The following is a 27572-nucleotide window of genomic DNA, read 5'->3' as shown; positions in this document are numbered from 1 at the left end:
GAGAAAGAACAAGTTTATCACGAAATATTTTTGAAGAACAGGACACCTGATTTGTGTTTTGAAGGAAATGTAGAAGTGTGAAAGACAACAAAAAAGTTTCAGAAATGAACATCCTAGGCAGAGGCTACAGCAAGATTTAAAAAGCAAGAGGGCACAAACCACAGAGCTGATCTCCCTGTGCTATGCGGCTGCTTCCCACTAGCTATCTATTTCACATTTGGTAGTGAGTGTATATATGTCCTGTGACCACCTAGAGGAGTGGGATAAGGAGGGTGGGAGGGAGACACAAGAGGGAAGAGATATGGGGATATATGTATATGTATAGCTCATTCACTTTGTTATAAAGCAGAAACTAACACACCATTGTAAAGCAATTATACTCCAATAAAGATGTTAAAAAATAAAATAAAATTTTAAAAAAGACACGAGGGCATACAGAGCAATGGTGGTCCTAAAGAACTGCCAATAGGTACGTATGACTGGAGTATAAGATCATTTGAGCAAGTAATGCAAAAGATACCAAAATTTGCAGTGGATAATCTAAGGTCAGGATATATCACCTTTCTTTTTTTCACTCTAGAAATATTTACTGAGTGACTCTTATGTGCCAATGATTGTTGTAGGTTCTGCAGTGAAAAAATCATGACTCTACCTGCACAGAATTTGCATTCTACCTAGGGAAGAGACCGAAAATAAACCAATACCAAAATATTGATATATTGTTTGGCAGATGGGAACAAACATATGGAGAAAACTATATCAGAGATGGAATGGAGCATGTGTAGGTTAATGTGTGCACCTGCATGGGGATGCACAACAGCTGTTTTTTATAGGATGATCAAGGTCTCACTGATGTGGTGACATTTGACCAGAGACTTGAAGGTAGTCATATCCTATCTATTATCATAACCTCTAGTATCATATTCTATTTATATGTGTATGGATTACTTTTCTAGAACATTTTCAGAAGATGACATCGTAAATGCAAGGGCCTTTGGATGGGAGAACGTTGAGTGTTGAAAGTACAAACTAAGAGGCTGGTGTTCCTGGTGTGGAAAGAGTGAGAAGAGCAGTGGATAAACTGGAGAGCTGGTGGTGGCGAAGGGGGTGCAGAATAGATAGGGCTTTTTAGAGTCTCTTTAAGTACTTGTTCCCTTGTGGCTCCCCACCTCTTAGACAGAATCAAGGAAACGTCTAGGCCCAGGCAGTGGAGAATAGGCATTTGGTAGTTTTTGCTAAAGAGTTAAGCTTAAAAGCCTAAAATCTTTATGGACAGAGAGAAATTTTGCTAAATTTCTTCTTTACTACATCAGAGTAATAGATGGATAAATCCAAAGAATTTTCCACAAAGGAAAAGCACCATCAGGATTTGCATAGTTTTTGTTTTGTCTTGTTTTTTAACAAGAGGGAAGGGAAATTACCATTACTATTTTGAATCTGAGAAAGACTGGGGTAAAGAGAGGTTAAATGGCTCATTCACGGCAAACCTGGGCTTAAGAGTAGGACAGTCAAGAGTATTCTACATGATGACCTCGGCCAATCACTTACTCAGAGGAAGGCCAATTATTATTTTTTTAATTAAATTAAATTTATTTATTTATACAGCAAGTTCTTATTAGTTATCTATTTTATACATATTAGTGTATACATGTCAATCCCAATCTCCCAATTCATCCCACCACCACCACCCTTGCCCCGCTTTCCCCCCGTGGTGTCCATACGTTTTTTCTCTACATCTATGTCTCTATTTCTGCCTTGCAAACCGGTTCATCTGTACCATTTTTCTAGATTCTACATATATGTGTTAATTTACGATATTTGTTTTTCTCTTTCTGACTTACTTCACTCTGTATGACAGTCTCTAGGTCCATCCACATCTCTACAAATGACCCAAGTTCATTCCATTTTATATATGTACTATGTCTTTTTTATCCATTCGTCTGTCAATGGGCATTTAGGTTGCTTCCATGACCTGGCTATTGTAAATAGTGCTGCAATGAACATTGGGGTGCATGTGTCTTTTTGAATTATGGTTTTCTCTGGGTATGTGCCAGCAGTAGTGGGATTGCTGGGTCATATGGTAGTTCTATTTTTAGTTTTTTAAGGAACCTCCATACTGTTCTCCATAGTGGTTGTATCAATTTACATTCCCACCAACAGTGCAAGAGGATTCCCTTTTCTCCACACCCTCTCCAGCATTTGTTGCTTGTAGATTTTCTGATGATGCCCATTCTAATTGGTGTGACTTTCAATATGCTTCCCTGGGGCAGTAGTGATTATCTTCCCAATACCTTGGGCAGCTTGGTGAAGAAGATCAGAGGCTGACTTCAGCTTTTCATAGCTCTCCATCTTTCTACTTCCTAAATTCCCATTCCTTTTACTTGAGCAGTGGTTCATCAAATATTTAACAGCAGCAGAAGTTTCTCCTAGAAACTTGTTAGAAATGCAAATTCCCAGCTGAGGCTCCGGAAATCATTGTTTTGACAAGCCTTCTGATTCTCCTAAAGCTTGAGACCCCTTGCTCTCCTTCTGATCTGAGAGAGAGGGAGAGGGGGAAAGATAGAGAAAGCCCAGGAAAGAATGCTGGAAAGTAAATTCAGATAGCTTTTTATAGGGGGTTTTTACTGTGGTAACTCACAAATGGTTGAAAAAACCCCACAAATTGAAACATGTAGCTACTTTAAGCACTCTTTAGCAGAAATCAATCTTATTCCCGATCTATTACTTAATAGGTCATTTCCTCATAGGGATGACTAACAGCAATTCATCAGAAAATGCTTTTTATATTTAAATAACACTTTCTGTTCCAAGATGTCAAAATGTTTGACAAGTGGTCAAAATGCAGCTCACTAATATTCTCAACCCCATGGTAGTAAATAACCCACATCTACCATCACTGCTGTTTACTGGTGATTGCTTGTCTGGGAAAGTTGAAGCACCTTTGCTATCTCTGTAGAAAGTCAATCACTAAAGGAGAAAACGTCCTTCATCTTGGTTCCCATAGGACACCAAATTGATAAATTACTCACTGACTTCTATTATTGCATCTCAAGGATAGTTAACAATGCTCATCAAGGAAAAATCCCAAAGAACACTCTTGCCCTATCTCTGATTAACCCTGATTTTGGAAAATCATCTGGCTCAATCTACATTTAATTACAATATGAATGCTACTTAATTCCCTATTACTTCTGATTACACAGGATCAATGCCACTTGAAGAGAAAGAAGCAAAGGTTCACTACATTGGGGTCTCCTTGACAGCCCAGCCTGTGCCTTAGTCATTTTGACTCCCTAGTGACCAGCCTGGTATGTGGAATAGTATATGCGATCAGTAATTATTTCTTGAATGTATGATGTAGGAATGAATCAAGATATTTTTAGAGTTGGAGTCATGGATCAAGAGGAGAAAACGTGGTTTAAAAGAAACTACTACAGGGCTTCCCTGGTGGCACAGTGGTTGAGAGTCAGCCTGTCGATGCAGGGGACGCGGGTTCGTGCCCCGGTACGGGAGGATCCCACGTGCCGCCGAGTGGCTGGGCCCGTGAGCCATGGCCGCTGGGCCTGCGCGTCCGGAGCCTGTGCTCCGCAACGGGAGGGGCCACAACAGTGAGAGGCTCGCGTACCGCAAAAAAAAACACAAAAAACAAAAGAACTACTACATTCTCAGAAGCCGGTGCTGCAATGAATGCTAATAACAACTTGACAATGTCCTCTGTCATTGCAAATAATGTGATACCAACATCTACTAATCAATCAAAAAAAAGACTTTCAGAATTCAAAATTGGATAGGATATATTATCATATTTCTTATGATAAAACTTGGAACTGTAGTGTCAACAGATAATATGCCAGTTTTCCACTTAAAATTGGAAAATTTAATCTAATTTCGGAGGCATGAAATAAAAACTGATGGGCAAATATTAGAATTTCCATCAATGAAAAAGCTTAATTTCTAAAATGCTGAAGGTTAGTTTATCAAAAGACTGAAATTGCCTCATATCACAAGTCAAAGCACCCTCTCTTTACTAAATAAGGAGCTATAAAGTTGCACAATTACTGTCAATTTTTTTACTTGGTTTGAAAAAAAGTTGCTTGTTTTAAATAAAACAAAGTTCAACTGAAGTGACTATAATATCATCAGTCTTGTAAAACTCCTTGTGTTAGATTTCTTCTATCCCCAAGATGCCAACCATGCATATTAAACTGACTCTTGTTTTTTGCGTATGATTTCTGTACATCTTTCCTATTGGAATTTTCATGTTAAGTACCCTTGCTTAGAGTGTGGATTGTAACCACTCTGTTTAACACTCTATCACCAGTACCTAGAACAGTGCCTGCCACATAAGAAACACTTCATAAAATTTCTAAATTATCTTGATTAAAATCCATACTCATCCTAGCTTTAAGCACATGAAGACAGAAATAGGTTCCAACTGCATAAGAACACGTGAATAATCCAGAGAAAATGTTAACTATAAGTACAAATTATCTGTTGATTAAAATACAGAACATGTCTGAGATTTGGAATTACTTCCTAATAACCCTGAGTCAGAGCTGTGGTAAAGGCTTACTGGGGGCATGTTACCATTTTCTGAGTACACACTCAGAAAAGGAAGAAGTTGATGAGAGAGCATGCAAGATTTTCCAGGCTCAAAATGGAACTTGACTCATCTGCATGGAACCATCCGGCGAAACACAGAAGAGCTCACTCTTCTGCTGGATTAAGCTCACCCTGGTAGAACGGAATGGAACAGAAACAAGAGACTGAGGTCTAGGTTTTGAGGATCTTCACTCCACTTATCTGCTTTCACAGGACCAGGCAACGGACAAGAAGAAATGTGCAACTGTTGCTGTGTACCTCTAAACAAATACAGTCACCCTATGTAATAGAATGTGTCCTAAATCTGACCAATTAGAATAATTCCTCCATTCTTGGTGGAGTAGCTCTGATAGAAATGGACAGAGCTGGGCTCGGGGTGGGAAGGGGGTGGTTTCCTTCTGTTACAAGCTCTAAACTTTCTTCAATTTTCCTATGATTTAAGCCTAACTAAAATTTATGGACTTTTGAAAAAGAGTAGGTACTAAAATTAAGTAAGCTGAGAGTGTTGAGGGTGAAAAAAATGATAACAAATTTAAGAAAATGTAGAATTATTACTATGAGAATTACCAGAACTGTGTTTGTTCCAAATACGAGCCTGCTATAGCATTTTAATTAGGAATAGAATTAAACAGAAATTCACTTGCTGTCACCATCTGATAATATTACCAGAGACTTCCCTTAAGGAAATTTAAAATTATTTATTCTATGTAAATCTCTACAAGTCCTTAATTTCAACCTTATTATAAGAAATAACACACAGTATCAACAAGCTGGAAGAATTTTGACAATTCTCCTGCCTCCCTCCATTCCGCCTGCTTTTCCTCTTTCCCTCCCTCCCTTTCCCTCCTCTTCCCTCACTCCCTTTCTTTCCACAAAGCAAGGAAATGGGTATATAGCAAAGAGTAGGGATCACACGCTTTCATTACAGGGCTTGGGAATGTGGACTCTCACAAAAACAGACTTGATTTTAAATACTGTATCTGTGCCTTACTAGCTGTGTGACCATGAATAATTTAATCATTCTGTGCCTCAGTTTGTCTGGCTGTAAAATAGGTGCAAACAGTACCTACCTCTTAGGATTGTTGTGAGGGGGGATTCCAACTGGTTTTAAAATAGTATTTAGCACAGAGGAAGCATAATAATTATTATTTTTCACTTCTCTGAATATATAAAACATTTAGCATTGGGATTCATAGTCTCAAAATCTAACACTCACTGATGTGAATATCTGATTAGCTAAATGGAGAAAAACATTGTTATAGTAATTATTTCTTTAGTTTCTCGTTTTGTTTTTTTAACTGAAAACCAGAATCACAATTTCTTGTTATTATCTGTTATCAATGAACAGTATAAGACTATAATATTACTTTTGACAAGGCACTGAATATTTGAAATGAAGAAAACTAAGAAATAGTAGTAAATAAAACTTTTCTTGTGCTAATCCCAAGTGAAAGATGAAATTAATGATGATATATATGTGGAAACTCTGGAGAAGTCATATAGAAAGAACCTCAAGTACTTGAGGCACACTTGAAATTCAAATGACACTAAATGACTAATTCTTAAATCAAGAACCCTTCACTAAAATTAAAAACACAAATGCTTTCTTTTTCTTGATTTCTTGTAGGAAGTGAAAGAGTACTCAGTAGGTGTCAGACTATTTTAAAAAGCAGGTTATAGAGATGATATTTCAGGAGTGTAAAAATACTAAGGCGGATCTCATAAATGATTGGTATATTATTTAATTCAGGTTAGCATCAGAATTGTCAATGTTTGTTTATTAAGCAATGCAATCCTTTAGGTAGGAAGCATGGTTCTTTGGAGAAGTTGATAGACACAAGATACACAAACTGGAATATGGTGAAAAAACAGACAGTATAGATTTTTTAAAATTAAACCTAGGAATTATTTAACATGGCCATTTCTTTGGGTTGAAGAAAGAAATTCATATAGATTTTCCTGGTTCAGGCTCCAGTGAGGTCTATAGGCAAATTTGCAACTAGAGCAAGATTCAGACCTATTTCCATTTTTGTGCTTACGTCTTAAATATGTCCAGTTCCTAGAGCATAGAGGAAAGCACTAGATTGGCCATGGCATGAAACAGGTTAGAATTCTGGCCCTGCCACTTAATAACTGTGTAGGGCTTAAATGGGCAATTTGCTAAACTTCATGAATTTCAATTCCCACCCTCCAACCCCCACCCTGGGCAAAATGAGTATAATCCTTTTTCTACCAACTCTAGAGAGTTAGGATGGTCTGAGGAGAAAATGTACATAAAAGTGCTTTGAAAATTATTTAATGCTTAAAAAATATTATTTATCATTATTATTTCAAGATGAGGGAAAACTCCCCCTCCGCTAATATATTCAGTTTTTTATGGCCAGCTAGATCTTCCAGAAAGCTACATAAAAACTGAACATTTTAACAATACTCGGCAATGTTTAGATGTTAAAAAAAAATTATCCAAACTGGCACATTTCTTCTTAAACAGTTCTAAAAGTAATACATACATAGTGCAATGAATTTGGAAATACAGAATGACAACGGGAGGAAGTACAGGTCACCCTGACTCTCTTATTTCTTGAGTTAACCATTGATAAATAATTTTTAAATTTTCTTTGGGTCTTTTTTCTCTATGTGTGTGATATTCAAAACCAAGTTGTGAATATGCTATATTTATTATTTAACATTCTTCTCTTCTCACTTGACATTTTACAAAAAAACAATTTTAATTTGTTAGTTTCTGTATTGCTTCCGATTCTAAGCATCATAAAATACTTAATAGTGAAGATTACCTATGAGCTATTATGTAAAAAAGTTCAGCATATATAACCTAAATAAATATATTAGAAATTCATATGCTTTAAAGCAGTGATCCCCAGCTGTTTGGAACAAGGGACCGGTTTCGTGGAAGACAATTTTTCCACCAACAGGGTGGGCGGGGGAGGATAGTTGGTTCAGGCTGTAATGGGAGCGATGGCGAGCCATGGGGAGCAGCAGATGAAACTTCGCTCGCTCGCCCGCCGCCCACCTCCTGCTGTGCGGCCCAGTTCCTAACACAGCCAGGGGGTTGGGGACCCCTGCTTTAAAGGATATCCCTATGTTTTTATGTGATTGACCATTTCAAAAGTTTCATAGACAATTCCAATATTTATATTTAATTAAAGACCATGAAACTTTTTTTTAGTATTTTTAAATAAAAGATAGTTAAAGATTACTTCATTTAAAAGCTAATAACAAACCTCTAGAACATTTCCTTCTACTTAAGTGAGGTGTTAGATTAAAAAAGCACTGTAGAAATATAGATTATACTTGACTTTAAATAAAAATCTGAATAAATACTATAGAATTGTTATCTCCCCTTTATTCTGTTAATAATTGGTAATAGGAATATTATGGAGAATGATTGAAGCTTAATAGTCATATGTCAATTACCAAGATCACATCTGTGTGGTACAATGAATTTGCAAAGGTAGACTATCAAATATATTTTATTGTCAAAGGTGGTCTGCCAACTGGCAAGTCATTTAGTAAGTTATGCTCTAAAATATATCATTTACTGATACCCAAGAGACATCTCGGTATGTCATTAATAGCGCAGAAACTCGAAGCCAGGGATATTTTTGTCTTTATAATTAATTTGAGACAGCAGCTAATAAAAACCAGAATAATAACAGTAATAACCTTCAAATTAATTTTGACCCTAAGCTATAGCAATTTCAACAGAAGTTAGTATATTTACATACCAAATTAAAATTCCTAAACTTGTATTACAATTGATGCAATGTTTTTATGAAATACTACCTGTATAATATTTCATTAAAATAATAAAATGAGAACAATATAGAAATGTCATAAATGTTTGTGTCCTAGAAAGTATTTAGAGGGAATTTCTGGTAGTATAAATTAATACATGATTATTATTATTAATCATATTACTTTTATTTATAAAGCATCCAAACATACACATCTGTAATCTTATATGTCTTTACCATCAAGAGAAATATATTCCAGAATTAATTTTAAAAACACTGCTTTTACTGTGCTTATGTCTTCTAGTTGAGAAGTCTGGACTTTAAGCATTTTTAAATTATAGAACTAATCAGAAAGCAGGAGGAAACCAACAATACAACTGATGGCATTTGTTAATATAAACCTTTGTGTAAAAATGTTATGAAACTAAGAATGGAAAAAGAATAGAATTATTAATCAACAAATGGCTATTTTTAAAGACCTAGTTAATAGTATACTACCTGGGTTATTCTCTTACTTGAAAAAATTACAGTATATTAGGTTGTCCTAATTTGGAACTATGTAACTGCCACTCTCATGTTTCTAGTTTTACTAGAAGAGTGCATTTTTTTGGTATAAGCGTAAGAAAAAAACAAAAACAAAACTGGAACATTCCATAGTGCAGTTTCCTTCCTCCCTTTCCCCAACAGAAAAAATAAGAAATACTGTACCTAACCAACAGATCTGATGATTCCAAAAGGGACAAGTCTCTATTCTGAAACACTATTCAAGTCAGAACATTCCAAATTACGATTTTGTGAGACACTGGAAAATTATGGCATGAAAAATAGAAGAATATTTCTAATGCACTATAAAATGTATTCCTCAAAGCAAAAGAGCTAATGGAAGGCCAGAGCACTTAATGGATAAAATATAATCAAATGAAACAGAAGCATGTTCCAAGCTGAAAGGCAACAATATCACTATTCTCACATAATTGGATAGTAGACATAACCCAGTAAGATCAGGTTTAAAAACATTTAAATATATATAAATACACATATGTATAAATAACATATATAGCACCTGAAGTAAATATGTATTCGTATTCATATATTAAAGAATCACTTTGAAATTTAAAAATATTTTTTTAACTATTGAAAAATAAACAGCTAGTGAAAAAATAATTTTTCTTTGCAAAACTTGACTCTGGAAACAAAGATTCTTCAAATGCTTCTCCAAGAACTTGTCTCTTTATTTTAAATATAACCAAATAAAAAAATAAAAAATATAATCAAATATTTGAAATAGAAGGCAAATGTTCATGAAAGCAGACATATATACATGCACATATATGCATATATATATTTATACACATAATTGGATAATATAATTAATATATATAATACACATAAAACACACATCTTCCTTAACTTACTATGGCATTGCATCCTGATAAACCCATCATCAATTGAAAATATCATAAATTGTAAATGCTTATAGTACACCCAATCTACCAACTGTCATAGTTTAGCCTAGTCTACCTTAAATGTGCTCAGAACACTCACATTAGCCTGAAGTTGGGCAAAATCATCTAACACAAAGCCTATTTTATAATAATCTGTTGAATATCTCATTTGTTTTATTGAATACTGTACTGAAGGTGAAAACCAGAACGGTTGTAAGTGTGTCAGTTGTGGTCGAGTCGCTGAGTGGGAGGAGTGGCTTGCTGCTGCTGCCCAGCATCACAAGAGAGCATCATGCTGCATATCAGTAGTCTGGGAAAAGTATAGTTTCTACTCTAAATTCAAAGTAGACTTTGAAAAAATGAAAAAATTCAAACTATAGTTTCTACTAAACGAGTATCACTTTCACACCATGGTAAAGTTGAAAAATCGCTAAGTCGAACCATTGTAATTCGGGAAATGTCTGTATATAAATTTTTGTATAATATATGTGTATGCACATGTATATTTCAAACAGGAATTTAGACTGTTTGCTACATCTCTTCTTAGAAGCAGACTATGCCCAAAATCTATGCCTCAAGCCTTTGGTGAATAGCTAATGAATTCAGTATTCAAACAGGGATTAAAAATATTGACTTGGAAATTCAGGACAAACTTACTATTAAAAATGTTTTACACTTTTTACTTAAAAGAACATAGTTAGGTACACATGATTAGACTCTACCAACTGAAATAAATTATTGCCGATTTGGCTAGAGTTGTTGATCACCACAAAATTCTCTCTTGTGGACAACTATGGCTTACATATTAAATGGAAGGCTTTAGGCAGTTTTTGTACTTGTTTCCTTAGACCTAAATGGTCCACATAATGATAAAAAGTCAAATAAGAAAAAAATGTAAAATTATGTGCTTTTCAAGCCCAACAAAATTGTTTTTTTTTTTTTTTTTTTGCATTACGCGGGCCTCTCACTGTTGTGGCCTCTCCCGTTGCGGAGCACAGGCTCTGGACGCGCAGGCCCAGCGGCCATGGCTCACGGGCCCAGCCGCTCCGCGGCATGTGGGATCCTCCCGGACAGGGGCACGAACCCGCGTCCCCTGCATCGGCAGGCGGACTCTCAACCACTGCGCCACCAGGGAAGCCCCAAAATTGTTATTATACTAAAGCTCATCTAGTGTACTAACAGTGCAGTTTTTATAGGCAGGTGTTTCTGGTACTAAAGTTTTCACGTTAATTGAGGCTCTATTTTTGATTTCAGTTTAAAGGTGTTGCTAGTGATTGAATCTACTCAGTAGTGCACGTTTATGAATAAGACTCTGAATATTAAAATTCTTACATGTACTCTCTAAATTCATTGAGATTCAGTAAAATAGAAAGATATCATATACCAAGAAGATTCCTTTGTATATGATGTACAATGGAGTAACAGATTAATTTTCCTTTCTGGACAACTTAATGATACTGATTAACATTAAAAAGCTTCAACAGTTACATATTTAAAAAAAAAGACTGGAGTACAAGGCAGATAATTAGTAGTATTACCTTTAAAGGCTTTTGTTAGAGGAAGTGAATGTTAACAACTCTTTATAAATTAAAGTTGCCCTCTCCCAGGAACTTCAATACTGTATCAGAAAAAAATAAAATAAAATTGTCAACTATTGCTTTTAAGAAAGGGAACAATTCCCATTTTCTATAACATTACTTCTGAAATCAACAACCTTATTCAACAACCTTGATATCATTTCTGATAATGAGTCAGTGAAAAGAGTGATTAGACAAATGGTACAATTCAGAAAGAAAATAAGATGCAGAAAGAAATTCAGAAAGAAAATAAGATGCCACGTGAGTTCTCCCAGGTCATCCAATCAACTCCTTGCAGAGTTAAATATAGAAGCTAAGACTAATTCCCACAGCTACTGCCAGATCAGAGCCTGAAAACTTTGCATTGTGGTAGCTTCAACCTCTCCTGCTACTGGGATTACCTGCATTGAGACATCTTCCTATGAGGTTCAGTCATTTCAAGGTTTGCTTTAAAATGGAGAGGGGTAGGAAAAGGTTCATAATTTTAGGGAAAATCTGTGGTAATGAGATCTCATTGTAAACTGCTCACGAGAATTAGAAAGATAAAAACTGGAAATGTTTACTAACCCTTACTATGTCTCAAACACTGCAATAAGTTCCCTTTTATGTTATCTTCTTTAATCTTCGCAACAACCCTGTGATTTTCCTGTTTTAAATATCCAGAAACAATTCACAGTGGTTAAGTAACTTACCCTAAGTCATAGAGATAGAAAATAATAGAGGTAGGATTCAAACTAGGTGAGGTTCAAAGTTCAAATTCACTTCCTGAAAAACATGATTAGAACATAAATGGTAGCCAAAACTCCCCAAAATAAACTAAAAGATTAAAAGAAAGAGAGGAAGGAGGGGAGGAGGGCCTTGTGAGCTGCATACCTTAAAAATAATGTTTAGACTTTTTGATTGATCTTAAAAATGACCAAAAGTTAGCTGCCTGAGAGCTCTAAGAATAAAATTATTAACAAACTAAACAAAAAACATTGATTTTTATACTCACTTTGAGATCAACCCAATTGCTTTCCTTTCATAACACTGTACTGCCATTTTATTTCATTTTCTATTATATTTATTAAGGGATATTTTAAAGACAAGTATTTTGCCTAACAGGTTAATGATTTTTTTTTCTTCTAAACAATGACCAAGATGCCAATCCTCCTCCCCTTATTCAATGGACTAATTAGTGTCAGATCATTTTAGGGTCATATTTAATTTTTCTGGTGAAATAGTGATTTCACAAACCCTGTGAAGATGTTACACATCCACTATAACATGCATGCAGGTGGAAAAAATTTTCAATTGATGTAGATTTTGCTTTCTCTATGAGTGTATTCTTCACAATCAATGAGATAGAAAAAGACATAGAGATAAGAGAACTGTTGACTAATATTTTCTTATGAAAATCTGTATCTTGGGCTTCCCTGGTGGCGCAGTGGTTAAGAATCTACCTGCCAATGCAGGAGACATGGGTTCGAACCCTGGTCTGGGAAGATCCCACATGCCGCAAAGCAACTAAGCCCATGCGCCACAACTACTGACCCTGTGCTCTAGAGCCCGCAAGCCACAACTACTGAGACCGTGCGTCGCAACTACTGAAGCCGGTGTGCCCTAGAGCCCGTGCTCTGCAACAAGAGAAGCCACCGCAATGTGAAGCCCACGCCGCAATGAAGAGTAGCCCCCGCTCCCCGCAACTAGACAAAGCCCATGCACAGCAACGAAGAACCAACACCACCAGAAATAAATAAATAAATAAATAACTTAAAAACAATAAAATCTGTATCTTGCATTTTCAATTTTCTAAAAGTTCAAATCCATTGTGGTTGAAAAAAGAAGAGTAATGGGGGGCTTCCCTGGTGGCGCCAGTGGTTGAGGGTCCGCCTGCCGATGCAGGGGACATGGGTTCGTGCCCCGGTCCGGGAGGATCCCACGTGCCGTGGAGCAGCTGGGCCCGTGAGCCATGGCCGCTGGGCCTGCGAGTCCGGAGCCTGTGCTCCGCAACGGGAGAGGCCACAACAGTGAGAGGCCCGCGTACTGCAAACAAAACAAAACAAAAACAAAAAAAAAAGAAGAGTAATGTCATATGTTTTCTTGTCCTGGGAAAATGGACTGTGCTTGGTTGAGTGTGTTTATTTATTTATTTATTTTATTGCCAAAATTTATTTTTTATTATTTTTATATCTACTAGTACTTATTCGAATTCTACTCACTGTTTTTTTTTCATCTTTGTTGGAATACAATTGCTTTACAATGGTGTGTTAGTTTCTGCTTTATAACAAAATGAATCAGTTATACATATGTTCCCATATCTCTTCCCTCTTGCATCTCCCTCCCTCCCACCCTCCCTATCCCACCCCTCTAGGTGGTCACAAAGCACTGAGCTGATCTCCCTGTGCTATGCGGCTGCTTCCCACTAGCTTCTATTTTACGTTTGGTATATATGTCCATGCCACTCTCTCACTTTGTCACAGCTTGCCCTTCTCCCTCTCCATATCCTCAAGGCCATTCTCTAGTAGGTCTGTGTCTTTATTCCCGTCTTACCCCTAAGTTCTTCATGACATTTTTTTTTCTTAGATTCCATATATATGTGTTAGCATACGGTATTTGTCTTTCTCTTTCTGACTTACTGGTTGAGTGTCTTGAACTGCTCAAACTTTAAGGTCCATCACCTCTAATTTGCACCTTACCAAAACCTCAGACAAGAAACAGGAGAAAGGGTAGTGCCATCCATAATTCATTCCCACCACACCTACAAAAACAGTCACAAGGAACTTGTGTAGAATACCAATTCTTTTGTATTAGGAAGGCAGTTTTCAAAATTAAATGGTATTGGTTCATTTCGTTGTTTAATAAATATCTTGCAAATGCCTATAATAAAGCCAAATACCAAACTGACCATTTAAGTTGCAGGAATTTTTACGGTCTTGATATTTTACGATTTTAAAGTCACAGTTTACATTTGAGTGCTCACCATAATATATAATACCAATGAGCTCCCTAGAAATCTAAACGTTTATAGAATACACCAAATGCTGCTGTCTCATGCCTTGCTTTGCAATCCTGGATTGCTTTCTCCTATGGAGATGATGTAAGAAATATAAGCTAGATATCTCTTCTACGGGATCACCAGCCATGTCTCAACTAACTTTTATCAGTGGAGACTCTCAGTACATACATATTTATTTATTATAAAACTCTTCGGTACTGATCATTAGATAATTCTGGTAAATGTGGGCGTGTAATAATAGTTAAGAATGTCAGCCCCATTTCATTTCAGCTTGATCCACTGCAGAAAAGCACAAATTAGATGAAAGGAATTTCCCCAAGAACAACTCACTTCCTTGAGATGAGAGATAGATAAACTTGGGTGAACAATGATTTGTCACAATTTATTTTTGAGGGTAGTGGTTTAAAAAAAGTGCTAATGTAATCTTTTCAGAATGAATTCTTTTAAAAATGCATTAATTCTCCAGTGAATATAGCTTATAATTAAAAAGCTAAACATATAATTTTACATTTCTAAATTTTTACATATGACCATATATAATAAATATTGAAATCTTAAAATCTTCATTATCTTTAAAATTTGATGGCCTTTAAATCTGAATTTGGATTTGGTGAGTCTGACGGATTATTCTTAGTGACTCTATTGGGTACCACCAATTCAGATTCGACATTATTTCTGCAAGTGTCAGAAGCATTAAGTTGTGTGAATGGATAGAGGGTATTAGCATCCTGGTGGTTTTTCACTACACTGAGATGACCAGAGAACCTGAGTGTGAAAGAGCATGGAGAGGAGTGTAAGAAATGGCACTAAAGGTATCACTGACTTCTCTCTATTTACTCAGATTCCGCAGTATACAACAGAAGGAACAAAGCAGGTTATGTTGCTGCTACTGTTGCAATGACCAAGCATCCTCAGTCTCATAGCCATTGCAGTCCATTGTTTAAGATGTGAGCTTGTTGTTGCTTATTCAGGCAAAAGTCAGAATGCTTATTTGTTTTATGTCTGTTTTTTAATGAGGGTTTGATGAGACAGCAATAAAGACAAAAGTAAATAGGAGAAATGTTTATTAATAGGTCCCTCCATCCCTATCAACCAAAGAAAAGGCATACCTTAAAATATTGTAGTGAAATGGCTAGGGTGTGTCTGTCTGTGTTCTTGCCACCCTTCACCTTTAAGTAGCTTTTCAAAAATATGTTATAAACATGTTGCTTCATCCTTGCCCTTTTAGCCTGTTAATTTCTAATTTAAGTAAAGCAGGATGCAATCCCCAGCAAGTTATCTGTTTCTCCTTTCTTGGACCATGCAAATCAAAACAGTCTTCTTCTATGGAGGGTAGTGAAAAGTTGTGCCAATTGTGTTCATACTTCAGCTATTCCAACATTCTTTAGTTTAGCTTAAATGAGACATTCTCATCTTTGGGCTTTAATTATTCTGTTTAAAAATAAATTTTAAAAGATACTCTAAAGAGAAACTAAGAAAAAAAACCCAACAAGATAAAAGATTTACCATAATGCAGGTACATAAATATGAACTAAAAATAGTTTTAGATTAAAAATTAATCTTTTTTATTTTAAAAATTAATCTAATTAAAATTTCAGATTAGGCTGGATAGAAATGATCCATTGCTGAAGCTTAAAAAAAAAACTAGCTATAAATGTTACTAGTTTTCTACACTGTTGTTACAAGACTTGACTGACATCCGTGATGTACTCCGTAATATTTTTGAAATGATGAAATGTGTGATCCAGAGACTTGAAATATTTCAATACTTGTGTATAGGAATTTTCTTCCATGAACTAGAAATGAAAAAAGTGAGAATGTTTCCTTGCTCAAATCACATGAAGTGGATTCCCTTATATTACTTGCATTCATTTTTAAGATGGTCATAAATGGTTACATAAATTACAGGAATATTATCTGTTGAAGAAGTTGATGGTTTTTATAGTAAATGTATGTATTCAAATGATAAATGTTTCTGCATAATCTCTGACCTAACAATACCATTCCATGCCACTCCAAGAATTCTTCCATCAAAAGTAAAAGCTCCAGCACATAAAGACATGAACCTCTATGTCCATTACCACATTTCTTGAAATCATAAAACTGTTTGGAACTTAATAAATGTTTATCAATGGGTTTTGACTGAATGAAATTATGGCTCACTCATAGTACACATTACTGGGCATCTACTAAAGGTAATATGGTAGTGATATATGCTAGATATCATTAATATAATAGAAACACAATGTACTAAAAGTGTTTTGCAACTAAAAATCACTATACATTGTATGGCTTTAAAAAGGAATGAAATGCTGCTACATGCTATAACATGGATACACTTTGAAAACACTATGTTAAGTGAAAGAAGCCAGACACAAAAGGACAACTATTGTATGATTCCACTTATATGAGGTAGTTAGAATAGGCAAACTATAAACCCAGAAAACAGAATAGAGTTAACCAGAGGCTAAGGGGAGGGGAGAAATAAGGGGTTATTGTTTAGTGAGTACAGTTTCTGTTGGGGATAATAAGAAAGGTCTTAAAATGGATAATGATAATGGTTGCTCAACATTGTGAATGTACTTAATACCAATAAATGATACACTTAAAAATGGTTAAAATGGTAAATTTTACATTATGGGACATTTTACCAAAATAAAAAATAAAAATATACTATAAAATAAAGTAAAAATTTACCTCCTACTAGGCATACTATGAAGTTTGCATAAAATTGCACTTATTTTAGGAGCTTATATGGTTATTATCATATTTGGGGACATGTAAAGAAAGCAACAGCTTAAGTAGTCCTCTTGAGTTCTTTCTCTCCATCTTTCCAACCCGGTTTCTTCCAGATTAATGGTTTTGTCATGCCTCTCTTTGAATACTAGCATCAGTAGGAATGCTAGCTAGTACTGGTTTCCTTAAGTATCAGCGAAAAATTTTAATGTATTTTTATGCTGGTAATTGTTTTAGAACCTGGGAGGGATGTCATTGTTTTCTTAACTTGGCAAAAGCAAATATATTACTGTAGACAGCATTACTAGAAAGAAATAGTAACTTTGAAGTAGACATATGTCCATCCTAAGAAAACTGAATATATTTCAAAGCAGACCACACCACTCAACTGCTGGCAATGTTCTTCCACATACTTGGCAGTATACTACTCGAAGTCTGAGAACTGTTTCTTTTTTGTAAAAATGATTTTGATTGGAAAACCCTGAATAAATCCTTTGGAATGTGTAACGTTTAGAGCTCCTTCTGGGATTCCTTTTCCATGAATCAAGGTTCTTTGATTCACTATCCTCCTTGGCACTTGCTTCCTAGTCATCTCAGCAGCCTTTGTGCCAGTGCTAAGGAAGAGCTCCCATTTTAGGTCCTAAAGCAGGGAGAACAATAAAAGGAGAACCTCATTTCAAGTACCAGAAATGTCTGGGCTATAAAGAACACACATATTGTCAAGGTAAGCCCAGAGTGGGGTGACATCACCAAGGTCATTCCTGGCTCCGCGTCCCCCCCACCAGGAGGAACAACTAACAATTATTTGGAAACAGGACACTATTTGAGAGAATCCTAGAACATGGAGGTGAGGCTGAAGCACCCCCGTGCACCACAGAGACCAAGACAGACTGCATTAGAAGGGTGAGAGAAGGAGCTACACGTTGACCACACTGCCCCTCCCCCAGGCCAGTGGAGCACTATGGGTGAGGCCTCCCGTGAACCTCTGGTTCCTCCAGTAGGAGAAGAGAACTGGGGACAGCAAGCACCACCACTAGCATTGGGGTTGCTTTGTGGGAGCCACTGCTCTAATCTGCTCCACTGGGATTGCAGGGGAATCTGCAGGGATTGACCACTAAAAGTTGGACTGTGATGAAGGGGGAAGGGGCATGCAACAGCCAGCACATGGATTGTGACAGATGGAATTCATACCTGCAGTGCCCAAGTAGGGATCACAACGGGCATCTTTGCTTATCTACAGAGCCAGGTTGGCGGGGCACTACAACCAGGGAACTCAGGGTACAGATCCACCTGATACGCATCTGGCCCTTGAACCTGGTTTGCCCATAGCCAGGGAAAGAGCAGAGTCACAGCCCACCCACTGTGGACAGTGTCTTCTGGCCATCTGACCAAAAGGGCTGGCAATAAATCCTGGAAGCTATTTGGCCCAGTCATGCTCCAGCCAAGAGGCAGGCAGCCAGAGCTCATCACTGGCTCTGGTACAAAGCAGAGCCAGTATCAGGTGTGGAGGGATCCTGTACCATGCACAGGCACGGAGATTAATTCATATCCAAGGCTGAGAGGAGCCCCCAGCTCCTCCCAACTGGGGAGCCTGTTTGAGAAATTAAGAGTAGCCTAGAGCGGCCCCTCCTCATCCCACCCAGGCAAAGGAACTGGGACTAGCCCCATCCCATCTGCTGTGGAGAGTGTCTTCCTGGCCCATCTGACTAGAAGGATTGGTGACAACTCCTAGAAACTGTGCGGCCCAGGAGTGCTCAAGCCTAGAGAAGGGTAGGCAGAGCTGATAGTCTGCAAAGCAAAGCCAGTGGCCTTGTTCAGCCACAGAACGTGGAGTGTGGATCAGCTTGAGTTAAGACAACAAAGAGCTTTACTGGCTTTAGAACTGCTTCTCCTGCTGCACCCAGGCAGGAAATCTAATTCATAGCCCTACTCATCACTGAATACAGCCTTCAGCATGTCCAACTGGGGAACCTAACCAGAGAACATGGGAAGCTGTACAGCCCATTAAACAGCCCTAGATACAGTGGCACTTGAACAGACAGCACAGCCTGTGGCCTCCCCCATCTGCAGGGCAAAACCAGTGCCCTCAGCTGACCAGGGAATTAAGTGCACACTCTGGCCTGATTTGGGTTCCCAAACAATGAACTATACAGGCTCTGGGTCCTGTCCAGAGCCAGGTCCTATACAAGCTCTGATTCTCTGCCAGGAAACTAATTCATAGCCCCATCTACTACTACTACTGAATATAATACCCAGTAAAGTCTGGAGGAAGAGCCCAATTACTCAGATATGCAGATACCAAAGTAAGGAATCAAGGATCACAAAAATTAGGCAAATATGACACCACCAAAGGAAACTAATAAAACTCCAATAACTGACCTTAAAAAAATAAAGATCTGGGCTTCCCTGGTGGCGCAGTCGTTGAGAGTCTGCTTGCCGATGCAGGGGACGCGGGTTCGTGCCCCGGTCCGGGAGGATCCCACATGCCACAGAGCGGGCTGGACCCGTGAGCCATGGCCGCTGAGCCTGCACGTCCGGAGCCTGTGCTCCGCAACGGGAGAGGCCACAACAGTGAGAGGCCCACACACCGCAAAAAAAAAAAAAAGAGTATCTATGAACTGTCAAAGAATTCAGAATAATCATCCTAAGGAAGTTTAGTGAACTACAAGAAAGCACAGACAGCTAAGTGAAATTAGGAAAACAATGCATGAACAAGACAAGAAGTTTGACAAGGAAATAGCAACATCAAAAAAACAGGAGCACTAGATTTTAAAAATACAATAACTGAACTGAAGAATTCAATAAAAAGTTTCAAAGGTAGATTCGACCATGCAGAAGAAAGAATCAGCAAACTGGAGGATAGAACTTTAGAAATTACCCAGTGAAAGGAACAAAAAGGAAAAGAATAAAAAGAGTGAAGAAAGCCTATGGAAATTATGGGACACAACAAAGTAAACAATGTTCATGTTATGGGAATTCCAGAAAAAGAAAAGAGAGAGAGAAAGGGAAAAAAAGTATATTTAAAGCAATAATGGATGAAACCTTCCCAAACCTAGGATGAGAAATGGACATCCATATCCATGAAGCCCAAACAAGCCCAAACAGGTTGAACTCAAATAGGGCTACTCTGAGACACATTGCAATTAAATCACCAAAAGTCAAAAACAAAGAAAGAATTTTAAGACCAGCAAGAGAAAAGAGAGAAGTTACATACGAGGGAACCCTGGGGTAATTGGATATTCACATGTAAAAGAATGAAATTGGACCAATATCTTATACCACTCACAAAACTAACTTGAATTGGATTAAAGACTCAAATGTAAGACCTGAAACTATGCAACTGCCAGAAGAAAACATAGGAATAAAGCTCATTACATGGGTTTGGTAATGACTTTTTGGATATGACACTGAAAACACAAACGACAAAATAAAAAATAAACAAATGGAACTACATCAAACTAAAAAGCTTCTGCACAGCAAACAAAAACAAAAACAAATCAACAAACTGATTGAAAAGACAACCTATAGAATGGGAAAAACGTATTTGTAAACCATATATCTGATAATGGTTAATATCCAAAATAAATTAAAAATTCATACAAATCAACAGCAAAAAAAAAAAAATTACCCAATTAAAAAAATGAGCAAAGGACACGAATAGACATTCCTCTAAAGAAGACACACGAAAAGCCAACAGGTACATGAAAAGATGCTCAATACCACTAGTCATTAGGGAAATGCACATTAAAACCACATTGAGATATTACTTCACACCTGTTAGAACAGTCATCCTCAAAAATGTCAAGAGATAACAAATGCTCGTGAGGATGTGGAGAAAAGGGAACCCTTGTGCTGTTGGTGGGATTGTAAATTGGTAAAGCCAGTATGGAAAACAGTATGGAGGAGCCTCAAAAATTAACACTAGAACTACATATATCTAGCAACTCCACTTCTAGGAATATATTCAAAGAAAATGAAAACACTAACTCAAAAAGATATCTGCACCCCCATGTTCATAGCAGCATTATTTATAATAGCCAAGATATGGAAACAATCTAAGTGCCCATTGATGGACAAATGGGTAAAGAGGTTGTTTTATATATTTATAGGTATATACATATTATAGGTATACACACACACACACACACTGAAATATTATTCATCTGTAAGAAAACAAAGAAATGCTACCATTTGAGACAACAGAAATGGACCTTGAAGGCTTTATGCTAAGTTAAATAAGTCAGAGAAAGAAAGGCAAACACTATATGATCTCACTTATGTGTGGAACCTAAAAAAAAAGAAAACAATCATAGAAAAAGAGATCAGACCTGTGGTTACAGGAGACAGAGGGTCAGGGGAGGGGAAGTTGGAGGAAGACGGTCAAAGGTACAAGCTTCCAATTGTAAGATAAATACATACTATGGACATAATGTACAACATGATGACTATAGCTAACACTGACGTGTGATATATAGAAAAATCGTTAAGAATAAATTCTAAGCATTCTCTTCACAGAAAAGTATTATTTGATCTCATTTATATAAATGTGTGTGTTTGTGTGAGAGAGGACAGAATACAAAAATGCAAAAAGAAAAGTTGTAAAGTACGAAGCTGCTTAGGTTTATACCTCAACTATAACAGATAATAATTTGTTTAATTTTAATAGGTACAAAAATAAATGTTAAGCATAGAACAAGCAAAAAGAAAAACTGAGCCCAGCGTAGATGTCCTTAAAGCATTTGCAAAGGAGGGCTTTATTAGGTCCGCAAACACCTGCAATTACAGGCAAAATTCTGTGTATGTGTGTTGTGTATGTACTTGGGGAGTGGATGCATAGCCTTTATTGAATTATTAAAGGGGATGTTAAAGACCCAAAAGTTTAAAAAGCACTGGAAAGCCTGATCACAAAACCGTTTTAAATTACTCTGATTATGTTTTATAGTTTTCCTTCACTCGTTATCACTTCAAAGAACAGCATGTGAATGTGGAAAGAATCTCTGCCATTTAGGTAAGATCTCTGAGTCTCAGCGTAAAATTAGCATACAGTAGAAGGATGAAATTATACACCATAGATGAAAGTACCTAGCAGAGCGCTTTAAGACTAGTACTTACTTATGCAAGACATCTTCCCCTGCTTACTTGTTTTCAGTAGAATGAAAGCATACTGAAAGCTGGTACAATGTCTTCTTTTAAGTTTTCTTTTGTAATGCTTACTATACTTTTTGATACGGATGAGCCAATATCCACTTAAGGGCATGTAAGCTCACAATAACTTTTGTTGAATATAACTGTTTGAATGTACTTTCACTATATTATTATATAGGGATTTTAAACTAAAATGTACTTGCACACATTATTTAGAGCCTAACTTGGATATCAGAGTAGGTGGATATACACCCCTGGAAAATAATAGCTAATTTCTGCACTAACATCAAACTGCTGAACATCTACTTTGCATATACATAGCTAGGCACTGTATTATGAGTTGCAGGTAATAAAAAGTCGTTAGTCAAAGACTCTGCTCTCTAGGATTATTTTACAACAGCAAATCATGTTCAAACTAAAGGATAGACCAAAATAGGAAGCGCCATAGGAATTTAGACAAGGGAGAAACACATCTGAAATGAGAAGGAAGGTGGGTATGGGGAAGGGTTCATGGAAGAGGCAGTGTATGCTGTGAGCAAGGTTTCAACGTGTAGCAGGGTGAGTGAAAGGAACAAATGAAGACATATAGTCGTGATATCATGAGGCACAAACTAGAAATAAACAGCACTTGTTTTAGGCTGGTCATGAGGTAATTTAAGGGGATTAGTGAGAAACTAGATAAAGAGATATCTCTTTATATATTACTTATTAACAATACTTTTGAACACAAGTATTTAATTTAAAAAAAAGAACAATATAGGGATAGGAGATTAGGAGGTACAAACTATTATTATAAAATGAGCTATAAGGATATATTGCATAGCACAGAAAATATAGCCAATATTTTAGAATAACTATAAATGGAGTATAACCTTTAAACATTGTGAGTCACTATATTTTACACCTGTAACTTATATAATATTACACATCAACTCTACTTCAATTAAAAATGCTATTTTAGTGAATAAAACACTAAGCAGTAAAATTTTTAAAAAAGAACTTAGAAGAGAACTTAAAAATAAAGACATAAAGAGCAGGTTGAAACAGCGCAGAAATCTGGCAATTAAGAGGCCATTGATAACTTTCAAAATAGCACTTTTTCTACCCATTCTCAGTGGAGGCAAAGCCTTATTAATCCTACTATTTCTTTTTCTGTTTTTCAAAATCTCAGGATAAGTCTATTTCAATTGTAGCTAATGGCAGTAATGCAGCACCAGAAAATGCCTTTTGTAAGGAGAAGCAACTTTGAATCCTAAATCGGTACTCAAGTCTTAAATTACTGATAACACTGACCACCCACCAGACTAAATTTTTTTTTTTACGTGATTGGAAAGCAACAGATTAATTTCAATTCTATCTTGTCAAATCTACAAAAAAGTTCCCACAGTTCATTTAGCAACTAATAGCGTACATCCTTCTATTTGGTATTATTCCTCCTCCTTAACACCGGGCAATTAATTTTGCCTTTCTCTGGGAAACGTTTTTAACAAAGGAAATAGAGTCATAAACCAGTTTCGGATAGGAAATCATACAACTATTTCTACCTAGGGCTTTGAATTTAGAAACTTTCCTCAGAAATTGTTGAAATATAACAAAGTCCAAACTCAGAAATAACTTAAATTTACTTATCTTAGTTGCACTAAAATAACAAATTTTATTTTCTATCTTGTTTTCTTTCTTCCCCAGAAGGCTTCTCCAACCCTAATCCATAACTTAATGCATTCATCTCACCTATAAAATCACTGGCAGGTATGATGCCGGCTTTGGCGGCTCCAGTCCCCTAATCCTGACCCATTTCTTGCCAAAGAATTCAGTTTCTTCAGAAACCAAGTAACAGACATTTCAATTTCTAACCATCATTAGCATATTTTCATGTACTAATACTCAACATAAAAACACCTTTTAAAATTACAGAAATTTTTACTGTACTTAAGATCAATTGCACTAACCTGTATTTCATAAACCTTGGGCTACTTTCTTAAAAATGAATTATTATTTTAATATGTTTTTCACTTATTATTCAGAATAATTATTCATATAATTAAATAGTTTACAATTAGGTAAGAAAGGTGGAAAATAGTTTTGCTATTCTTGTTCTTTGTTCTCTCTTCTACTTGGTGTGCCTGAGTCAAAATTTTAGAATATTGAAAATTTAATATTTCAAACCCAAACCACATTTAAAGATAATAATAACAACCAGCCAAAACAATTTCGGTCCAGAGCTTTGCATGGTCCGGGGAACAGTTCTCTGAGTGGGCCATTTGGAGTGGGATTTGCCCACCCGCCTCCACTCCTTCTGCCTCATATACTGAAGATAGAGACAAAGAAACCAACTCAAGTCTTTCCAAAGTGTATTTATAGAGAATTTGTAATCAGAAAAACAATAACGATATATAATAGAAGTAACATGATTCTTCAGAACCAGTATCTTGTTCTAAAGCAATATTTAAAAAAGAAGGTAAGGGGCTTCCCTGGTGGCGTAGTGGTTGAGAGTCCGTCTGCCGATGCAGGGGACACGGGTTCGTGCCCCAGTCCGGGGAAATCCCACATGCCGCGGAGCGACTGGGCCCGTGAGCCATGGCCGCTGAGCCTGCGCGTCCGGAGCCTGTGCTCCGCAACGGGAGAGGCCACAACAGGGAGAGGCCCGCATACCGCACAAAAAAAAAAAACTAAGAAGGTTAGCTATAAACCCTGGCCCTCTTTTTTATTGATCTCCTATTTTAATTTGTTAAAATAAAATCCATGGCCTTTTGAGTCAAACTGTCTCTTTAATTTCAGATTTAAAGATAACAAGCCTCTTTTTAAATGGAATATTGGCACACAGACACCACACAGTCTGGCTTATTACAACTGTTCTCTGTTGGTGAAGTGGCACATTTGCAATCCCCACCATAGCAATCTTCACCATTTCACAGAATATCATTCAATTGTACATCCCTAGGTGAGCAACAAGAATGGGCACTTGAGCTCAGGAGCAAAGCGTTTGTGGGGAAATCCTAGGTCAGAACCCCTAAAAGGAGAGACTAACTTGAGGATGCCCAAATAACCTGAGGTTTACCTTGGCCACCTCCCCTGGCTTTCTGACTGCCTGTGGGAAAAGTCTCTCTGGAAACTCTTTTGAGGTTATTGGGGGAATCCTAGGACAAACACACTGCTTGCTTTTGCAGGAGGACTTGCCCCATACCCTACCCAGCTAGGTGTCTCACAACCTAGCTAGACTAAAAAACCTTCAAGAAAAACGGGATAGACTGACATTTGCATTTCTACTTCCACCTATTCTTATGCACAAAATATGTAGGTAGAGCCCTCTTTCTCACACCCCAATAGATTCTGCTGTCCTTGAAACCCATCTGGTAGCTGCAGTGACTACAATGAAGGGAGTTATCGGAAACCATATTGGTACTGGGCTTAAAGGATTTTTCATGCCATGCATTTTGGGGAAGGACACAGATAACAGTCCAAACGTGGTATAAGGCAGTGCCCTTTCTGGGTCCTTGAAAAATCAGTCACGGAACAGAGGTGGTGGACAGGAGCTGACAAGAGCTGGTTTGTTAATGAGCACAGCATCCCCGGCGGGGGTGGGGGGGAATCAATGAAATGATTGACAAGAGAAGATGGTAAATGAAGGGAGAAGTGGGGACAAGTGCTGCTCAACCCAAGCTGAACTCCAGGAGGTAAATTTCTCCTCTAATTTGAGACTCTTTCTAAAGGTTCAGTATTGAAGTGGATGTTTGACGTTGAAATGTGCAGACCCATTCTGATAACTGGAAAGGGAGGAGGCTGAGGAACGCAAAAGGAGAAGGAAGATTTCCGATTACTTCTCCAGGCTGCTGACAAGAACCTGCTGCTCGCAAACCACAAATTAACCAAGCGAAGGTTGAAGGTACAACGTAAAAGTGCAACTCAAATTATTTTACATTCGGAATCCTCTTCAATATCTAAGCGAGTGTAGCACAGCAATGGTTGATTATCTTAAGATTACAGAGGCTGGGCCTCCCTGGTGGCGCAAGTGGTTGAGAGTCCGCCTGCCGATGCAGGGGATACGGGTTCGTGCCCCGGTCTGGGAGGGTCCCATATGCCGCGGAGCGGCTGGGCCCGTGAGCCATGGCCGCTGAGCCTGCGCGTCCGGAGCCTGCGCGTCCGGAGCCTGTGCTCCGCAACGGGGGAGGCCACAACAGTGAGAGGCCCGCATACCGCAAAAAAAAAAAAAAAGATTACAGAGGCTGACCGCCTTCTTTGTTTGCCCAGTAACACCGCTCCTCCAATAATCTCAAGCACTTGGCTGATTAACATTTCAATTTCAGTTGTTGCTCCTTTTCCCATTGCAGAAGGCGGCAGGGATATTCCCCTTCTTCCCTCTGTATTACAAACCCCATTACTAACCAAGCAGAAAGCACCGCGCAGTGTGGCCGAGGCTAATAATAGCCGGGCTGCTTACCTTCTCCGGAGGGATCGAATCAGCGCATGTCCCCGGCGCCGGCTGCCCGGGGGCCGCAGTGCCGCCGCGCCGCGTCTGTGTGTGGTCAGCTCGGCCGGCCCCCACCCCACCTGCCAGCTGCAGCACCTGCTCCCGGCGCCGAGCTCCGGCCGCCGGAAGTCATCCCCCGCCCCTGGCCGGATCGCCACATTCCGCGCCAGCCGCGGGGGGAGAGGGGCCTCTCCCGGCACCGGCTCCTGGAAGCTGCGCTCAACGATCGCTACCCTTCCCGGTTATAGGGTTATTTTCTAGGAATGCTTTTACAGAAGAAGCGTCGCCGGCTGGTGGACCGAGAGAGAAGAGCCAGAGTGACTTTCCCTGCAGAGCGCCTTTCCTCTGAGCGCTCCCCTGTCACTCCCGCGGCATGGACGGCTCCATTCCGCTGTGTGGGTTTTCCACCCTCTTCATCTTCCTTATCTGTATTGTTCATTTCGCTGAATTTGAGAGTGGGATTAGCTCTTAAGATATTCAAACACTCCGAAAATATTTTAAATTGGCGACTAGTTTTTCTAAGCCCCTTGTAGCGAGCTCCACTTCCCCCCCACACACATACACAGTTACTCGCACGTACACACCCAGCCAAACCACTCACAATTAGGAAAGCTGGGACCTCTCGCCCTCTTGCTTACGTAATGGAACAGGAAACTCCCAAAGGAGTGGGGAAGTAGGACCGGCTAGCGAAAGCACTCAAGGAAAGAGAGAGGGGTCGCCCCAAGATTTTGTTGCTGTTTAGTGGTGTCCTTAGTGGACAGATGTTCCCCCTCTAACCCCCTGGCCTCGCCCCAAGTGGAATGGCTGGTCTGGTGACAGTTGTAACATTTGAAAACAAAGAAGCTG

The 27572-nt window shown here is 38.1% G+C and overlaps 1 protein-coding gene and 1 long non-coding RNA gene across 2 annotated transcripts in view; one reads left to right on the top strand and one right to left on the bottom strand.

The window, feature by feature from the left end:
* The window catches only part of LOC132493282 (uncharacterized), a 34331-nt gene extending 7400 nt beyond the window's left edge, over positions 1 to 26931 (bottom strand). The window contains exon 1 of the long non-coding RNA XR_009532968.1: positions 26697 to 26931. This is a non-coding gene — a long non-coding RNA (uncharacterized LOC132493282). The remainder of the gene's footprint in view (positions 1 to 26696) is intronic.
* The window catches only part of LOC132493267 (BCL-6 corepressor-like), a 204718-nt gene that overhangs the window by 129860 nt on the left and 47286 nt on the right, over positions 1 to 27572 (top strand). The gene's annotated exons all lie outside the window — the stretch shown is intronic.

Source organism: Mesoplodon densirostris, chromosome 7 (genome assembly GCF_025265405.1).
Source record: "Mesoplodon densirostris isolate mMesDen1 chromosome 7, mMesDen1 primary haplotype, whole genome shotgun sequence".
In the NCBI taxonomy this organism is placed as follows: domain Eukaryota; kingdom Metazoa; phylum Chordata; class Mammalia; order Artiodactyla; family Ziphiidae; genus Mesoplodon; species Mesoplodon densirostris.
Note: the sequence above shows the minus strand (reverse complement) of the source record. Positions and strands in the feature narration are given on the sequence as shown.